Here is a 21,721-nt window from a genome sequence, read left to right on the forward strand (position 1 = left end):
AAACATAATCCTAATAAATATATATAGGGATAGGTAGTTTTGATTATAGAGTCAGTTGTACGACTGGTTTTTCTAACGGGATCACTCCTTAGGCTTATTTTCCCCACACTCATTCCTCTCATACTCATTTAACATCTTAATTTGTTGCAAGAAATTCAATGTGGTGTCAAGACCCCTAGGAAACGACATTTCTAATGTGACATTTAACTCATTGATTTGTTTTCTCACTTCGGTGCTAAGTTTATATTGCTCTTTTATAAATTCAGTCACTATTTTATCAACGGTAAGCTCATGATCATCCTCTTTATCAATTTTAACCATTTTCACATTTGAGCGAGGAACTTTAGATCTCAGGACTAACGCAATAGATTCAAATATAGCACCATAACGAATGATTAAAGTATTATTAGCATAATTAATGGTGGCACGAGCAGTAGCTAGAAACGGAGATCCTAAAATTAAAGGAGTTAACGGATCTTCTTTCATGTCCATAACCACGAAATCAATTCTATAGAAAGCAATACCGACGATAACTTCAACTTGTTTAACAACCCACAATGGTTCACGTAAACGACTAACAGCAAAGCACACATTCCCTTTGATAGGTTCCAACAATGGCAATCCTAAGAGATTGTAAACGGAGAATGGCATAACATTAATGCTAGAATTAGTATCAGCTAATCCAATAACAGGAATGGGACCACAAATTTAGCAAGGGATTAGGAATTTCCCTGGATCAGTGCACATAACAACAGGAATTTTAGGTGATGCATATGGGTGTATCAGATCTATTGTTAATAAATAAAGAGGGCGGAAAGCTTCTTTTCTTCTTTCTTCCAACTGTTTCATGGTATCAGCTACAATCATCTTTATTTTCACACTCCGATTTTTTAGATTTTTCACCAGTAACTTCATCACTTTCATCAACCTTTTTATCAATCTCTTCTTCCTTCTCATTAATAACTCATGCATAAAGATTACCTCATCTCGATCAAGACCTCAAACTTTAGCATCTTCTAACTTATGTTCTTCATTATTAGGTAACTTCTTTATTTCTTGATCATATTCTTCCTCTACCATTTCAAACTCCCATAAGTACCTTAAACCAGGTTCATAAATATAAACGTTATTTACTTCTCTAATCACATTCACCTTTTCAAAATGAACTTCTTTAGAAACTTCAGATTCAGCAGGATCTTAACCCTCGAAAAGTTTGAACAACTTAACAACATTGCGTTCTAAGTTTTGAATGGACGCTTGATGATTATTTTGCACTTGGGAAAGTTGAGCCTTTATGTTATCATTAGCTTTATTTTGATTCTTGATGAAAGTTAGGATGCTTTCTTCAAGATTAGACTTCTTGTCTGTTTGAGCATTAGAAGATTAATTTGGAATGATGGGTGCTCTAACACGAAAGAAACTAGCTGGATTTTTATTTTTAGAAGGATAAGGTGTATTATAATTATTACGGTAGTTTGGGTTTCCTTGATATTGATTCACATAAGAAACATTCTCAACTTTCTCCATAGTAAGACTAGCAACATAATCTTTAGTAGCATGAGGACCTTGGCATTTTTTACAACCTATCTTAATAATATGCATTTCTTTGGTACGTTTTTCAATTTGCCTTCCCAGATTACCCAACTGCACATTCATAGCCTTAACCATATCTTCAGAATCATAACTAATAGATTTTACCGAACGAGAAATGTCCAAGTCTTGATGCCATTCCTGGGAATGAGCAGCCAACTTATTGATCAATGTTTCAGCTTCTTCAACAGTTTTACTCATGGTGTTTCCTCCAGCAGATGTATCAATCTCTCTTCTTGTAGCAATATCACAACCTTTATAGAAAGTAGTCACCTTTTTAAATTTATCCAAACCATGTTGTGGACAACCTCTAAGCATTTGACGAAATCGTACCCATGCAGAATAAAGAGACACGTTAGTTTACTGACAAAAATTAGCTTTTCAGTTTGAAGGGTGACAGTTTTTGATGCGGGAAAGAATCGAGTTAGAAATTTTTCAACCATAGTTTCCCAACTAGTAATATCTCCTTCAGGTAACGAATTTAACCATTCCTTAGCTTCATATTTTAGTAATCATGAGAATAAACGAAGATAGATGACATTAGTTTCCACATTATTAATGTTAAATATATTACAAATATCTTTAAAATTCCGAATGTGAGCATTAGCATCTTCCTTTTCAGTACCTCTAAATTGGTTATCCTTAATCAAATGAAATATAGGACTTTTAATATCAAAGTTTTCTTTTATAACAGGCTGAGTAATAGCGTGACTTAATCTGTGACAACCGGCACTTTTTCCTTCCTGAAATGACTAAAATGCCCCTAGAGTTTTTCTGTGCAATAAATGATTAGGGTTTTATTTGATCATAATTAATAAATGATGACTAAATATCTAACCCTAATAATTGTTCTACGATATTAATACCATATGAATTTATATGAATATAAATATAACTTAGTATTAATAGAATAAATAAAAGTATATAACTGATAATGTACTTTTGATAAATAAGTATTAAGTGTATTTAAAATATTGTGACATTTTTATAAAATACAAAAGTATAAGGGAATAATTATATAAGTAAATAAACCAAGATTTTTATATATGTATATTTTATATATTTTGGTATTTAAATAAATAAAAAGAGGTAAATACAAATAAATAATATAATAAACAGTATTCTAGAATGGTCTAATAATAAAATTAAGTAAAAAAAATTTATATACCTGTGATGACCCTAGAATTTTCGACCAAATTTAAACTTAATCTTTATAGAATTCCAACACGATAAGCAATGTCTGTTAAACCGAGTCTCAAAATTTTTGAACTACTTACATGGATTCAATTGACTTTCAACTGCTCTCGACGATTCACGAATAATTAATTATAAATTGATATGTGTGTATGTATATATAAATAATAATTTGAAATATAATTTAAAGTATTATATGTTGTTGTTATTAAAAGTTAATAAAATAAAAATAGGATATTATATTAATTATTATTTAAAAGATATCTCTATATAAAAATAAAGTATATTAAAAATAAATACTAAATGATTGTAATACTCGTTTGATGTTTCGATTGATATTAAGCAAGTTAAATTTAAACTTATGTAATTTTAAAATAAACGGTGATGCGAAAATGAGTTCTATAAATTTTAGATTTATTAAAAATGTATTTGGGAACCAATTGTTGAATTTTAAAACTTTTTATATTTTACTTGGGGTTAGGAGTGAATAATTAATGTAATTTTTATTTACCAGTTAATGATCGAATTTTAAACCATAATGATCAAAATAAATAAATATAGTTAATTTAAAAATATGGGATTTTTCTGAAGACTTTTATTCGCCACTGATTAACAACGGAGTATGAAGTAATAGTGCATTAAAAGTGTCGATTGAAATAATTAATTGAGGTGGCTGCTAGTGTGTTTTATCACACGTTTTTTATTTATTTATTTATTTATTTATTTATTTATTATCTTAAATTGATTAGTTAAATTATAAAAGTAAAGGTGAATGTGAATGTTTGTTTTCTATCTCCATCCACTGACTCTCATCATATATTATCTATATCTATATACATATACATATTGGGATTACATTGATTGAAAACACAAACACTTTCCACCTTCTCCTTGCTACTATATCCTGTCTTCTTTCTTTTAGATTAAGCCAAGAACCAAGAACCACTTGTTCAAGTTAACCTTCAAAACCAAACCCACCATATTTGAACACCATCATTCACCATCATCTTCGACCATCAACTATGCTTTTTCGGTTACTACTCAACGAAAACCATCTTCACTACAATCACCGGTTCCATTATTTTATTTTTTTGTGTTGTGTTATGAACTTACTTTTTATAACCATCATCCTCTCTTACTTTTCTTCTCCTTCGATCACCAATAACTACCATTAAACCACTAACCACCTTTGCCTTATACGACTACTACACCTATGATTCCTATTTCTTTTTCGTTGTAAAACACACCCATAAACTCAACCCAAGAACACCATTGATAACCACTACTAGACACCACCATATCAGCTTTACCATCGAGCTGACCATGGTTCTGTTTACTGTTGTATTCTATCAAACAACCTCACAACCTTTCCAACACCATTAAAATGATACGGCTATCATGGATTCTATTTAACCAAGGTCGAACGTTACCATGAACAACACCACAGTTTGCTACAGTCGCTGTTTTATGTATCTATTTCAGTGCTTCTATTTGAAGGAAACCCACGATCAACCAAACCCTAAACCACTTTAGTCTCTCTCATCCTCCCTCTCCCTTTCTCCTACGTGAACCACCACCTTTCTCCACCATCGAAGACCACCATAAACCCGCTGCTATACGCTACTGCATATTTCTGTTTATGTTCGAAGTGAAACCACCCCAACACCATCGAATAACCCGCTATAATTACTACCAATTTATTCCTGGGTCAGTCAAGGGACCTGCTACTACATGTTTATTTTTTTCTGTCGAACTAATTGATGGCAGCCTACTGCTGCTTTGTTTATATATATTTTTTTAAGATAATGGTGATATTCGATGAAAAATAATGATAGTCGACAATCTATCAACACACAGCTCCAGTTGATAAAGTTGATGAGCTGTTTCATATTTTTTTTTTATTAATTGGTATTCCTTTTGGAGTCGGGTAACAAGGCATAATTGGGTTTTATATTATGAAGGAGAAGTAACGGGTTAAATAGAATTAGTTGGGATATTAAAACAGAAAAGTCGAGGCAGCGAAATGGTTACGGGTGTTTGTGGTTAAGCGAGAGGTCATGGGTTCGAATCTAGGCGACTGCACATATTTTTTTTTATAAAAAATTTAAAAATTGAATGGGGCTACTGCTATTTCCCTTGCTGGACTGAATAATTGGGCTTCTAATTTGCTGTTGGGCCAAGTGTAATTAGGCTGTTCGGGTTTGAAACAGAAAAGGGGTTAAAACAATTAGTTTGGTTATTAAATCACGAAAATAACAAATGGAGCATTGGTCTAAGGTGTTGTTGGTTAAGCGAGAGGTCGTGGGTTCGATTCCTGCTGGTGACATCTTATTTTTAAAGCTTGTTTTGAGGTAGTTTTTCATTACCAAAAATTATTAATAATATTATTATTGTTATTATTAATTATTGATATTAATACTTGTATTATAATTATTATTATTATTATAATTACTAACATAAGTATTAGTTATCATTTACTATTATTAACATTATAATTATGTTTATTATTATTATTGTTATTACAAATATTGTTATTATTAATAAGTAGTATTATTATTAATATTATCATTAGTAATAAGATTGTTATTATTATTATTGTTATTACAAATAAATATTTTCTATATAAGAGTATATTTATTACAACTACTATAATATTACATATAGTTATATATATTATAATTATTTATATAAAGATTTACATATAACAAATTATTTATTTTTAATATAATATTAATCATATACACATATATAAAACCTTATAATATTAATTATTTTAAATATATATACCAATTAAATATATAAGATATATAATATAAGATATAATATATAAATTGTTCGATTACCATTATATGTGTTAATATACATATAAATGATATAGGTTCATAAATCCGAGGACAACCTTGCATTGTTCAGTTCCGTCATATGCATATTTTTACTACAAAATATTGTATGTGAGTTTCATTTGCTCCCTTTTTACTCTTTACATTTTTGGGCTGAGAATACATGCAAATGCTTTATTAACTATTTTACAATATTTATATGCGTGAGTTTCATTTGCCCCCTTTTTACTCTTTACATTTTTGGGCTGAGAATACATGCAAATGCTTTATTTACTGTTTTACATTATTTATATGCGTGAGTTTCATTTGCTCCCTTTTTACTCTTTACATTTTTGGGCTGAGAATACATGCAAATGCTTTATTAACTGTTTTACAATATTTATATGCGTGAGTTTCATTTGCTCCCTTTTTACTCTTTACATTTTTGGGCTGAGAATACATGCAAATGCTTTATTTACTGTTTTACAATATTTATATGCGTGAGTTTCATTTGCTCCCTTTTACTCTTTATATTTTTGGGACTGCGAATACATGCGCTGTTTTTATAACTGCTTTATTAAATGCTTTTGAAATATATTTTGAACTGCGAATACATGAAATGCTTTTATAAATGTTTGACGAGATAGACACAAGCAAAACATTCCTCGAATGAATTATTATGCAGATAGAAGTTCTGCGGATTATTATTGAATTATGTGGACATAATAATTGCCACCGTTGAATTATGTGGACATGATAATTGCCACCGTTGAATTATGTGGACATGATAATTGCCACCATTGAATTATGTGGACATGATAATTGCCACCAATTGATATGAATGTTATGTATCTAGAGAATGATTTTATACACAGGTTATGTATATGTTATTTTTGTGCACAAGATATGTGTACAGTTACTAAGATTTATGAAAGATGATTTCGTACACGAGAAAGGTGTACCGTATTTAAAAGATATCGCATGTACATTACAGGTGGGTATAGGATTCGGGCCCATTTTTATCATGCAGGATTTAAATTTTGTGGTCTATCAAAATGATGAATTTTATTATTTTATGATAAACTTATGAACTCACCAACCTTTTGGTAGACACTTGAAAGCATGTTTATTCTCAGGTATGAAAGAAATCTTCCACTGTGCATTTGCTCATTTTAAAGATATCACATGGAGTCGTTCATGGCATATAGAGGTCCTTTCATCGCAATGGTACCAGATGTTATTGTATTCATTCAGAAGAATTTGGACGGGGTATGACATGTGGTATCAGAGCGGTGGTTTAGCGAACCAGGTCTTGCATTAGTGTGTCTAAGTAGTAGTTGTTAGGATGCATTAATGAGTCTGGACTTCGACCGTGTCTGCATATTACAAGTTTTGCTTATCATTTCGTGTCGAAAATTATTTTCTTATCATCCTTAAATTTTAGACACATCTTACTGCCTCTATTGTATAGACAGTGTATAGATAAATTCATATCTTAGCGTATCTGTTATTGTTACCTTTGCCTGACAGCTTTCGTAGATTCCTCCGTAACTTATGGGATTTTAGTATTATATATGCATATGTAAATTGTGTATTGCAGGGTACTAATCTACATCCTATAATCTATTTCTTATCGAAAATCCTTCATCCAATTGTACGAGATGAATCCCTCAACTAGTTCGAATTCCTCGGATTCCGATAGCAATTCCGATATGGAGTTTCACCTAAGCTCCGAAAAGCAATGTCACCAGAATGAATCAACCAATCATTGAACCCCAATTCATCTGATGGGTTCGTAGTCGACTTAACCGAAGGAGACGAGAAGAAGGTGATCCTTTCCATCCAACAAATTGCCCTCTTGGCGAAGAAGCTGAAGCACCTACCGACGAATCTATCCGAAACACTATTTTCAGCCTCATTTCCAGAGTAGTTCGACACGATTATATTCTCTTCACAATTCTAAACCTTATTCATCCGCTCGTTCCGACCGACAATCATCCCGAAATAATATAAGAAGTCAACGAACTTCGCGCTCGAGTAACAATTTGGAGAATATGGTGCAAAATTTACCAACTTCAGCAACATCACCGGCACAACAGTACCACCAACATCAGTACAGACAGCACCAGTACCATCAACAATCCATGCCTCAACATCTCATTCTATACCTCGAGTATAATTATCATTCCAAGAATCGTTCTACATTATTTATCTTCATTCGACATGGCGGTTATATAATCTCTAATGTTTTAGAGATTATATATTCTTATTCTAACGGTAAATCAAATGAGTCTAATATCATATTGACTCATTAAATCCATGATTACATCTGAAGAAAATATATATGTATATATGTTTTCATAAAGATTGTAATTAAAAATTCTTTCGTACAAACTGTTAATGGTGAAAATATTTTAACGGGTACGTAATACCCGAGGAATATTTAGATTTCACTTTAATAAGTTACACTGTACATTTGACGAAGCTGATTCAACAGTCATTTACTATCCTACTTACAACCACCGATATACGTATCCGTTCACCGCAGAATAACCATTTTCATTCAATTTCATATTTGGATTTTGACCTATCGGAATCCAACAAATGGCATAATGAAGAAAACATTTGACGAAATAAAAATTTGATAGAAACAAACAAATTAACTACGAAAATTTTTGTTAAGAATCCACGCTAACTGTTCCAGCTAACTGTTCCTAGCTAACTGATTACATTTTATTTATCGCAGTTTGTTTATCGCAATTTAATTATCGCAAATTTTATTTATCGTCATTTAATTTCTGTTATTTACATTACGCACTTTATTTATCGTCATTTATTTTCTGTTATTTATTTTACGCACTTTAAATATCGGGACACGTATAGAAGGTTTTGACATATCATATCGACGCATCTATATATATTATTTGGAATCACCATAGACACTCTATATGCAGTAATGATCGAGTTCTCTATACAGGGTTGAGGTTGATTCTACAATAATATATATAGTTTGAGTTGTGATCGAGTCTGAGACATGTACACGGGTCACAATACGTATTAATTAATTCGAATATTATATATTAAATTATATATGAATTATTGGACTGTCAACTGTGGACTATCGACTGTGGACTAATAACATTGGACAATTAAAATGAATTAAAATATTGATTACAATATATGAAACTAAACAATTCTTCAAGTTTGCCACCTGATTTCATCTTAAACCTCATTTATATCTTGACAATTCCAATCTGCGTTCAAACATTTCATGATTCCTGAAAACACCTCAATCGAGAGGATGAACCAACTACACTTTATCTTCGTAAGAAGAGATTGATGCATATAGTTATGCACTTGAAAACTCTCGGAACCTAAGTAAATGTTTAACACGTATCTGTGATAGCTCCTTTACCGTTGTTATTACCGAAAATAATTTTACAATTCCTCTCCAAATTAGCCAATTTCATTACAGCTCCAGCAAATCAACTTCGACTCTTCGTTTGAAACAACCTTATTATAACTTTGATATATATGCATGCTCTTTTATTGTTACCGGGGAACCTTTCATATTCCACCAAGCTACCATCAGCGTTTAATCATCTAAAAACACAATTCTCTTGAAACAACTTCGGAATGATAACCGATGATTCAGATATCGTAGCATTAAATGCAGAGGAAACAGAAAAATTGTAGATGGTCTAAACGGTCAAAAGTTTGATGATAAGGAAGAGAGTGTTGGGAACGCTCGATAGAAAATTTGGTACTGAAAAACAGATTGAGCAAACCATGAAGGAGACCAAGGCCAAATACCAGGACCATATCATATATTCAAAGAATCTAGGTAATTCTGGATCCGATGAAACCTTCAACGAATATCTTGCTCCGTACTCATGTTAAAATCTTTCGAAAAATCTTTCTTCATCAACCATCGAACTTAGAAATTCCAAAATATCATCATAAATATCTACGATATTTCTGAGGATATTTTCATAACTCTTCTTGTCCGAAATTAGTTATCTCTTCGTGCTATCTGTATTACATCATAAAGGAAACCATTTTAGTTTCTAAATTTCTTTAAAATTCGAGTTTAAATTATGAATGATTTCTGGAGTAGTGTTAGAAATTGATGCATGAGTTAGTATAATATAATGACACTTGATCAACGTGATTATATTACAGTAATTCATGCTGAGTTTCTAATGAAACGTGATGAAGTTCACAGTAGATCGTACCATCATCATGTGTCATGTTACATAACTCTTTCATTCTGCTTAACTTCTAAACATACCAAGAAAATATATTCTTGATAGTTCTATTCTCAGTGACTCTGGTAATTTGACAAATCAAATCGTGCTATTACGTTCCTTATTGTTTAGAACATTAACTTCATTTGAAACTCTATACTTACGAATTCTGGACTATTACTTGCTTTACTAGAGGTCGAGAAGAGAATAAAAAGGCAAAGAGCTCTAAAATATAAGAGAAAATATAAAGCCAATAACAACACGGAGGTTACAAACTGTGGATATTAATACAAATAGCAATATAAAGACATGGTAGAATTAAGAATAATATCACCCCAAGGTAATAGTAGAAGTAAACAGATTCTTCTGGTGGAAGATTGAAAAGAAGAATGACAGAACTGATAATTAGGAAAATATCAAGGATTAGAACTGAATTAAGCATTTTCACAATCTTTTGGATGTATGAACTAGGAAAGAAAGTATAGGAATGGTGAAAGTAATGGAACGGATGAGGTTAATTTATAGTAAAAATATCCGACAGGGCAATCAGGGCTGATCACCGTATTTAATTATAGAGATCTTAGTTCCCTTAAATCCCGAAGAATCAGATCTTATAGATTTCGAAAATTTTCTTTAAATCCCTTGAATTCTGGAATTCAACCAAGATAACGTCAAAAGTTAAGACACACCTTATTTTCTAAATTCAACCCTAACTCTGTCAAGAGTTAAGATGAATCTTTATTTTTCCTATTTCAATCTTTTGTGATAGCTTCATTCGTACTCTTCGATTAATCGAGTTATTTTTATCCATATTACTCAATGATGATAAAACTCAATTTATCAACTCATATTCGTCATGAAAACATTTTTATTGTTAGTCATGACCACCACACTCAAATTTCAGGACGAAATTTCTTTAACAGGTAGGTACTGTGATGACCCGGGAATTTCCGACCAAATTTAAACTTAATCTTTATAGAATTCTGACACGATAAGCAATGTCTGTTAAACCGAGTCTCAAAATTTTTGAACTACTTACATGGATTCAATTGACCTTCGACTGCTCTCGATGATTCACGAACAATTAATTATAAATTGATATGTGTGTGTGTATGTATATATAAATAATAATTTGAAATATAATTTGAAGTATTATATGTTGTTGTTATTAAAAGTTAATAAAATAAAAATAGGATATTATAATAATTATTATTTAAAAGATATCTCTATATAAAAATAAAGTATATTAAAAATAAATACTAAATGATTGTAATACTCGTTTGATGTTTTGATTGATATTAAGCAAGTTAAATTCAAACTTATGTAATTTTAAAATAAACGGTGATGCGAAAATGAGTTCTATAAATTTTAGATTTATTAAAAATGTATTTGGGAACCAATTGTTGAATTTTAAAACTTTTTATATTTTACTTGGGGTTAGGAGTGAATAATTAATGTAATTTTTATTTAACAGTTAATGATCGAATTTTATACCATAATGATCAAAATAAATAAATATAGTTAATTTAAAAATATGCGATTTTTCTGAAGACTTTTATTCGCCACTGATTAACAACGGAGTATGAAGTAATAGTGCATTAAAAGTGTCAGTTGAAATAATTAATTGAGGTGGCTGCTAGTGTGTTTTATCACACGTTATTTATTTATTTATTTATTTATTATCTTAAATTGATTAGTTAAATTATAAAAGTAAAGGTGAATGTGAATGTTTGTTTTCTATCTCCATCCACTGACTCTCATCATATATTATCTATATCTATATACATATACATATTGGGATTACATTGATTGAAAACACAAACACTTTCCACCTTCTCCTTGCTACTATATCCTGTCTTCTTTCTTTTAGATTAAGCCAAGAACCAAGAACCACTTGTTCAAGTTAACCTTCAAAACCAAACCCACCATATTTGAACACCATCATTCACCATCATCTTCGACCATCAACTATGCTTTTTCGGTTACTACTCAAAGAAAACCATCTTCACTACAATCACCGGTTCCATTATTTTATTTTTTTGTGTTGTGTTATGAACTTACTTTTTATAACCATCACGTGTATATATATATATATATATATATATATATATATATATATATATATATATATATATATATATATACAACCGTGAATTACAAACCCATCATCCTCTCTTACTTTTCTTCTCCTTCGATCACCAATAACTACCATTAAACCACTAACCACCTTTACTATATACGACTACTACACCTACGATTCCTATTTCTTTTCTGTTGTAAAACACACCCATAAACTCAACCCAAGAACACCATTGATAACCACTACTAGACACCACCATATCATCTTTACCATCGAGCTGACCATGGTTCTGTTTACTGTTGTATTCTATCAAACAACCTCACAACCTTTCCAACACCATTAAAATGATACGGCTATCATGGATTCTATTTAACCAAGGTCGAACGTTACCATGAACAACACCACAGTTTGCTACAGTCGCTGTTTTATGTATCTGTTTCGGTGCTTCTGTTTGAAGGAAACCCACGATCAACCAAACCCTAAACCACTGTAGTCTCTCTCATCCTCCCTCTCCCTTTTTCCTACGTGAACCACCACCTTTCTTCACCATCGAAGACCACCATAAACCCGCTGCTATACGCTACGGCATATTTCTGTTTATGTTCGAAGTGAAACCACCCCAACACCATCGAATAACCTGCTATAATTACTGCCAATTTATTCCTTGGTCAGTCAAGGGACCTGCTACTACATGTTTATTTTTTTTCTGTCGAACTACTGCTGCTATGTTTTTTTTTTTTTAAGATAATGGTGATATTCGATGAAAAATAATGATAGTCGACAATCTATCAACACACAACCCCACTTGATAAAGATTGATGAGCTGTTTCATATTTTTTTTATTAATTGGTATTCCTTTTGGAGTCGGGTAACAAGGCATAATTGGGTTTTATATTATGAAGGAGAAGTAACGGGTTAAATAGATATAATTGGGATATTAAAACAGAAAAGTCGAGGCAGCGAAATGGTTAAGGGTGTTTGTGGTTAAGCGAGAGGTCATGGGTTCGAATCTAGGCGACTGCACATATTTTTTTTATCAAAAATTTAAAAATCGAATGGAGCTACTGCTATTTCCCTTGCTGGACTGAATAATTGGGCTTCTAATTTGCTGTTGGGCCAAGTGTAATTAGGCTGTTCGGGTTTGAAACAGAAAAGGGGTTAAAACAATTAGTTTGGTTATTAAATCACAAAAATAACAAATGGAGCATTGGTCTAAGGTGTTGTTGGTTAAGCGAGAGGTCATGGGTTCAATTCCTGCTGGTGACATCTTATTTTTAAAGCTTGTTTTGAGGTAGTTTTTCATTACCAAAAATTATTAATATTATTATTATTGTTATTATTAATTATTGATATTAATACTTGTATTATAATTATTATTATTAATATAATTACTAACATAAGTATTAGTTATCATTTACTATTATTAACATTATAATTATGTTTATTATTATTATTGTTATTACAAATATTGTTATTATTAATAAGTAGTATTATTATTAATATTATCATCAGTAATAAGATTGTTATTATTATTATTATTGTTATTACAAATAAATATTTTCTATATAAGAGTATATTTATTACAACTACTATAATATTACATATAGTTATCTATATTAAAATTATTTATATAAAGATTTACATATAACAAATTATTTATTTTTAATATAATATTAATCATATACACATATATATAAAACCTTATAATATTAATTATTTTAAATATATATACCAATTAAATATATAAGATATATAATATAAGATATAATATATAAATTTTTCGATTACCATTATATGTGTTAATATACATATATATGATATAGGTTCGTGAATCCGAGACCAACCTTGCATTGTTCAGTTCCGTCATATGCATATTTTTACTACAAAATATCGTATGTGAGTTTCATTTGCTCCCTTTTTACTCTTTACATTTTGGGCTGAGAATACATGCAAATGCTTTATTAACTGTTTTAGAATATTTATATGCGTGAGTTTCATTTGCCCCCTTTTTACTCTATACATTTTTGGGCTGAGAATACTTGCAAAAGCTTTATTTACTGTTTTACAATATTTATATGCTTGAGTTTCATTTGCTCCCTTTTTACTCTTTACATTTTTAGGCTGAGAATACATGCAAATGCTTTATTAACTGTTTTACAATATTTATATGCATGAGTTTCATTTGCCCCCTTTTTACTCTTTACATTTTTGGGCTGAGAATACATGCAAATGCTTTATTTACTGTTTTACAATATTTATATGCGTGAGTTTCATTTGCTCCCTTTTACTCTTTACATTTTTGGGACTGAGAATACATGCGCTGTTTTTATAACTGCTTTATTAAATGCTTTTGAAATATATTTTGAACTGCGAATACATGAAATGCTTTTATAAATGTTTGACGAGATAGACACAAGCAAAACATTCCTCGAATGAATTATTATGCAGACAGAAGTTCTGTGGATTATTATTGAATTATGTGGACATGATGATTGCCACCGTTGAATTATGTGGACATGATAATTGCCACCATTGAATTATGTGGACATGATAATTGACACCAATTGATATGAATGTTATGTATCGAGAGAATGATTTTATACACAGGTTATGTGTATGTTATTTTTGTGCACAAGATATGTGTACGGTTACTAAGATTTATGAAAGATGATTTCGTACACGAGAAAGGTGTACCGTATTTAAAAGATATCGCATGTACATTACAGGTGGGTATAGGATTCGGGCCCATTTGTATCATGCAGGATTTAAATTTTGTGGTCTATCAAAATGATGAATTTTATTGTTTTATGATAAACTTATGAACTCACCAACCTTTTGGTTGACACTTGAAAGCATGTTTATTCTCAGGTATGAAAGAAATCTTTAGCTGTGCATTTGCTCATTTTAAAGATATCACATGGAGTCGTTCATGGCATATAGAGGTCGTTTCATCGCAATGGTACCAGATGTTATTGTATTCGTTCAGAAGAATTTGGACGGGGTATGACAATACCCATGGCTGGTCGAATAAAAAATAAAGAAATAAATAAATTAAAAATAGAATAAGTGTATAAAAGGAAATAGAATTATATTTAAATTACAATTACTTCTTCTTCAAGATTTCCACCCTATAAATACCAAACCAAGTCACAATTTTTTTTCATAAATTCCTGGAGTCCTCTTATCTAATGACCCATCTTAATCCATCCGGACGAAGTCCATATCGATTATAAACGATTCATAATAGTTGGTTACATCGTGAGATACTTGACCTCTATATGATACATTTTACAAACATTGCATTCATTTTTAAAAGACAAACTTGCTTTACATCGAAAGTTGACGGCATGCATATCATTTCATAATATATCCAACTATAATATACTTAATAATAATCTTGACAAACTCAACAACTCGAATGCAACGTCTTTTGAAATATGTCATGACTGACTCCAAGTAATATCCCTTAAATGAGCAAATGCACAGCGGAAGATTTCTTTCGTACCTGAGAATAAACATGCTTTAAAGTGTCAACCAAAAGGTTGGTGAGTTCATTAGTTTATTGTGATGACCCGGAAATTTCCGATCAAATTTAAACTTTAATCTTTATATGTTCCCGACACGATAAGCAAAATTTGTAATGTTAAGTCTCGAAGGTTTTGAGATCTATATTCATATCATCAATTACCCTTCTACTGTTCTCAACGATTCACGATACGATTTCTTGCAAATAAACATGAATATATTTATATATGTATATATAATAACTTAAACTAATAATATACGATTCAATAATTAGAACTGAAAATATAAAATATTACACGATATAATATCTCCAATAAAACTGTCGGTAAGATACCTAATTAGATGCACGTTTATTAATATTATTATATTTAATACTATATTATATATATTTAACTAATTCGAATATTGTATGCTTAAAATATTGAAGTTGGTATGGAATGTGAACTGGCGTGAGACTATTGTTTATCCACAATTTGTCTCATGTGTTAGTCTCCCACTAACACCATAAAATTTGATCAACAAATATAGGAGATAAACCCCATTATCTTTTTCTGTTAGATATCAACTAAACGTGTCTTTTTATATATTTTCTTGTTTTGCTGTAATTTAGTAATTGACACATATATGCATTTACCAACAAACGTTGCTATCAACTTGCCTTTTATGAGTTTATAAGTATAATATGCTACATATGGGGAATTGATTGAAAACAACCAAACCCTACTTCACATGCATATATTCGTGATATCTTTCTGAATCACAAGTAATCAAACACCTTAGTTACATATATATATATATATATATATATATATATATATATATATATATATATATATATATATATATATATATATATACATAATACATATGTATCACACGTATTTATTTTTAATTATATTATAATTACTATATTATTATTAATAAATTATTAGGTTATCGTTTTTGTTCACTTCTTCCCACCACTAGGATATTACGGAACATGTATTATATACAAATGTATATATGATATGCATTCCAAATCACCACCATGTGATCTTATCCCTTTTCTTGTTTCCTTTCACAATCACCTCTTTATTTATTCTGTATTTTAAATACATACATGATATGCTTGCAACCACCCATATCACATCAAGTACTATTATTGATTGAGGTTCACTATTTTTGATGGAGAGAATAATCGTTCCATTTTTTTTCTATCATATCAATTACCATTATCTATCATTCAATTAAGGAGTAGTATATAATAAATATAATTATCTAACTACTATCTATATATATATATATATATATATATATATATATATATATATATATATATATATATATATATATATATATATATATACATATATATATAACATATACATATACACAGAGAGATATATTAGGAACTCAATTATCACTCTTGAGAACCATCCTCCCTGCAAACTTCCATCACCAACACCCATCAATCTCCACGACACCATTCCATCAACGAATCATCACAACCTCATCATCATATCGATACATACACACAAGTTGTGTTGTTCGAGTTAAGTTCACTAACCAAACAATCCATAAACCAAGCCTACTACTCGATTTGTAAATTCACCCAAGAACACACCCATTAAAACCCCACGAACACATCACCTAATCTATATATGTTTTCGATGATTAGCCACAATCACCAACCCGTCAACCAACACCTCCTTCATCTTCAAAACTCACCATTTTAATTACTATATTCATAAAAACATTAAACCCATTTAATCTTATATATTTTTTTCTGTTTTCGTACCAAGATCAAAACCACCACCTCCACCTCAAACAACCCATGAAAAATGTCGCTGCAACTATTATATTTTTCTGTTTCAGTTTTAACCGCCACCTAAATGTGTATTGTTTCTTGTTTAAATTGTTTTGTTGTAACCCTCCAACAAACCGGAAGCCACCTCATTCCTTGTGAAATCGATACTACATGCTCCACGTTTATTCTGTCTGTTTCCTTTTTGCTAGAACCCCATACTCTACCGAAATAAAATCCTCTTGTGTTCCTTTACTGTTACACTGATTGAGAAGGTGTAAATAATATGTGTATGGGGGACATATAGGACAGCTGGTATATTACATAAAGTTCCATGATGGGAGTTTATACTATTACGTATGAATATAGACTTCCAAAGATGATTTAAATTTAATCTCTGGATATACGACTGCATTATACCTGCCGAATTGTTATTGGGCTGTGCAAGGCCCAATCCTTGTCTGAAATTGGCTGGGCTAATTCACCTGTTGGGCCGTGAACCGAATTTTTGTTGGTGGGCCGTACTATTTCATTTGGGCTTGTACTTGCTATTGGGTCGAGAAAAATCATGAGCCGAAACAATCACTCACCTGTCACTTGATTTTTTTTTATTTTAAGGTATCTTATACTTATTGTTAATATTGTTATAATTAGTATTATAAATTATAAATATTATTGTTATATGATTATGATAATGATAAAGGATGACAATGATGGTGAGTGTGATAAAGAAAACGATATCATTAAGTGATGTAATGAGAATAAATATAATCATGATGTATGATGATATAGTTTTATGATGATGAGTAAAATAGGATGCCGATTAGAAAATGATAATTATGATATTGATAATGATGATGATAATGGATTAAGATGATGATACTAAAGTGATGATGATCATTAAGCCTGATGATGATGAATGATATGATGATTAGAATAATGGTAAATTAATGATACATAAAATAATAAACGTGATCACGATATAGACGATAATGAAAACGTGATGTCATGATATGATGATGAGTATGGTGGCAAGTAAATGATATGGTGATGAAGAGAAATTAATAAAATGATAATCATGATTAGGATTAGATTAGGAAAATTGATAAAATAATGATGATAATAGAAGTTAGGAATAATGATGATCCAAAACAGAAAACTGAGTTAAAAGATATTAAAATCTTAATAATAACAGAAAAGATAGATCGGAGGTATGGTTAAGGATGTTATCGGGTTAGCGGGACGTCGCGGGTTCAAACCCGGACTTGGGCATTTTTTTTTTAGGGCTACTTCTTTGAGCTACTATCATTATTGTTATTATTATTATTATTATAGTTATTATTATTATTATTATTATTATTATTATTATTAATGTTAGTTATTATTATCATAATTTTTATTAATTTAGTTTACATTATTATAATTAAAATAAGTATTATGAGTATTATTATATTTAGTATGAACATAAGAAGTAGTATTAAAGTTATTATTATTATTATCATTATTACTTTTATATTAACAATAGTATAATAATAAATAAATATTTTCTATATAAGAGTATACATATTACAACTACCCTAATAGTACATATAATTATATATATTAAGATTATTTATATAAATATTTACATATTACAAATTATTGATTTTTTTATATAATATTAAACTATATAAATATTAACTATTTTAAATATATACAAATTAAATAGATAAGGTATATAATTTAAGTTATAATATATAAAGTGATTTGATTACGAATATATGTATTAATATACATATGAATGATATAGGTTCGTGAATCCGAAGCCAACCCTGCATTGTTCAGTTGTTCAATATAGTCATATGTATTTTTACTACAAAATACATTAGGTGAGTTTCATTTGCCTTTTCCCCTTTTACTCTTTACATTTTTGGGGCTGAGAATACATGCACAACTTTTATGAATATATTACGAAATAGACACAAGTAATTAAAATCTACATTATATGGGTGAATGGATCGAAGCCGGATATGCCCCTTTATAGTCTTGTAATCTAAGAATTAGGAAACCGAGCTCCTAATTGACGCGAATCCTAAAGATAGATCTATGGGCCCGACGAACCCCATCCGAAGAATTAGTAAACCAGTTACTAATTGTTGCGGATGCTTTAGTACTTCGATGTTTTTGTATATCATGTCTGATGGTTTTCCCGGAATGATAGGGGATATTCTAGACGCGTTTTTGTTAATGTCGATTACCAGGTGTTCATCCTATAATCTACTTAAATGCATGCATGCAGATTATGAGAAATGGAAATATGGAAATATATTAAATCTTGTGGTCTATTAAAATGATGGAAATGAATGATTATGATAAACTAATGAACTCACCAACCTTTTGGTTGACACTTTAAAGCATGTTTATTCTCAGGTTTGAAAGAAATCTTCCGCTGTGCATTAGCTCATTTTAAAGATATTACTTGGAGTCATTCATGACATATTTCAAAAGATGTTGCATTTGAGTCGTTGAAGTTCATTAGAGATTATTATTAAGTAAATGACAGATTAGGTCATTTATAGTTTGGATATTATGAAATGGTATGCATACCTGTCAACTTTCAATGAAATGAAAGGTTGTCTTTTAAAAAAGAATGCAATGTTTGTAAAATGTATCATATAGAGGTCAAATACCTCGCGATGTAATCATATGTAATGTACTCGTCCATATGGATTTGGTCGGGGCATCTCAGGTGGTATCAGAGCGGTGGTCTTAGCGAACCAGGTCTGCATTAGTGTGTCTACCTAGGAGTTGTTAGGATGCATTAGTGAAGTCTGGACTTCGACCTAGAAGTTGTTAGGTTATATTAATGAGTCTGGACTTGAACCTGGTCTGCATGTCAAAAGTTTTGCTTATCATTCTTGTCAAAAATTATCTGCTTACCATCTTTAGTCTAAACACATCTTACTGCATTGATTGCATGAACAGTGTATAGACAAAATTCATATCTTAGTGTATCTGTTACTGTAGACTTTATCTGACACGTTTCCTTAATTCCGTTCGTAATCTATGGGATCTTCTGTACTATAGGTATTCTATGTAAATAGAATATCATCCGATATCCGAAAATCATTTCATATCGAAAACTCCTTTATTCAATCGTATGCAATGGAACTCACCACTAGTTCAAGTCCCTCGGATTCCGATATGGAATTCCACTCAAGCTCGAAAGCAGTATCATCGGAATGGATCAACCAATCAGCCATCCCCAATTCATCTGATGGGTTCGTAGTCTACTCAATCCTTAGAGACAAGAAGAAGACGATCCTTTCCACCAAACAAATTTCACCTCTTGGCGATGAACCTGAAACACTTACCGGTGAACTTATTAGAAACACCATTTTCACCCTAATTTTTCGAATATCTCGCTATGATTATATACTATCTCAAATTCGAAACCTTATTCATCCGCTCATTTCAACCGACAATCATCCCGGAGTAATATAAGAAGTCAACGAGCTTCACACCCGAGTTGTAGCCGTAAAAAGTATGGTGCAAAATGTACCAGCTTCAGCAACATTACCGGTACTCACAGTACCACCAACAACAACATTCATATCCCAAGCCTCAATTCCACAATCTGTCCCACGAACATCAACATCATACGCATCATAGATACCAAGGAGTACCAACAGCAATGAACAATGAAGTATTGATCCATAACTTCATCAATATTCTACGAAGAATATGTGGATCCTAATAGTTTTAGAGATTACTTATTCTAGCTTAAATCGAAAATCAAATGAGCCTAATATTATATTGATTCATTAAATCCATGATTGCATCTGAAGAAAATATATATATATATATATATATATATATATATATATATATATATATTTTTTCATAAAGATTGTGATTAAAAATCCTTTCGTACAAACTGTTAATGATGAAAATATTTTAACAAGTAGGTAATACCCGAGGAATATTTAAGATTTCACATTAATAAGTTACACTGTACATTCTTCGAATCTGATTCAACAGACATTTCGTATCCTATTTACAACCACGGATATACGTATCCGCTCATTCGCGAATAACCATTTTCATTCCAATTCAATTTCATATTTGGATTTTGACCTATCAGAATCCAACAAGTGCCATAATGAAGAAAACATTTGACGGAATAAAATTTGTTAGAAACAAACAAATTAACTTTGAGAAATTCTGTTAAGAATCCACGCTAACAAAATCCTAGCTAACTGTTCCTAGCTAACTGTGGACTAATCAACTGCGGGCTACCAACAGTGGACAATTAAAATGAATTAAAATATTGATTACTACGTACAACATATGAAACTAAACAATTCTTCAAGTTTGCCACTTGATTTTCATCTTAAACCTCATTTATATCTTGACGATTACAATCTGCGATCAAACCTTTCGTGATTCTTGAAAACATCTAAATCGGGAGGATGAATCAACCGCACTTCATCTACGGAAGAAA

Source organism: Rutidosis leptorrhynchoides, chromosome 9, assembly GCF_046630445.1.
Source record: "Rutidosis leptorrhynchoides isolate AG116_Rl617_1_P2 chromosome 9, CSIRO_AGI_Rlap_v1, whole genome shotgun sequence".
Taxonomy (NCBI): Eukaryota; Viridiplantae; Streptophyta; class Magnoliopsida; order Asterales; family Asteraceae; genus Rutidosis; species Rutidosis leptorrhynchoides.